Genomic DNA, 543 nt, shown 5'->3' on the forward strand with positions numbered 1-543 from the left:
TGTCATGTTTTGATTAATCTTTTAAAAAAAATAAAAAAACTTACAAATTTAATTTTATACTTAAAATTAATATTTATGAATTTTATTATTTAATAGTTTAATACAATATTTAATGGAACTCCTCACAAATAAATTCCTATAAATTTCAAACCTTGAATTTAACCATATTTTTCGCTAAATTTAGTGCTTGAAATTGATATGAGTTTATTTCATAAAAATTGTTGTGAGGAGTTATATTTAACGTTGTATAAAATTATTAAAAAGTAAAATCCATAAATAACAAATTTAAGTATTGAATTAAATTTGTGTTAAAACTTAAAATACAATCAAAATATGACACATTAAACAGGATAATTGGATCCCCAATCAGCATATAGATATGAGACCGATGACTTTACTAAATATGATCATGTCTTACTCTCTAGGCATAGAGATGCCGTGTTAGAATTTAGTATAATTCATTATTGAGAATAAGATTATTGACAATTTGACATTATTAAAATAAAAATATGATGAAAAAAAAATATTAAATTAATATTTTAA

Source organism: Arachis duranensis, chromosome 9 (genome assembly GCF_000817695.3).
Source record: "Arachis duranensis cultivar V14167 chromosome 9, aradu.V14167.gnm2.J7QH, whole genome shotgun sequence".
NCBI classification, from domain to species: Eukaryota; Viridiplantae; Streptophyta; class Magnoliopsida; order Fabales; family Fabaceae; genus Arachis; species Arachis duranensis.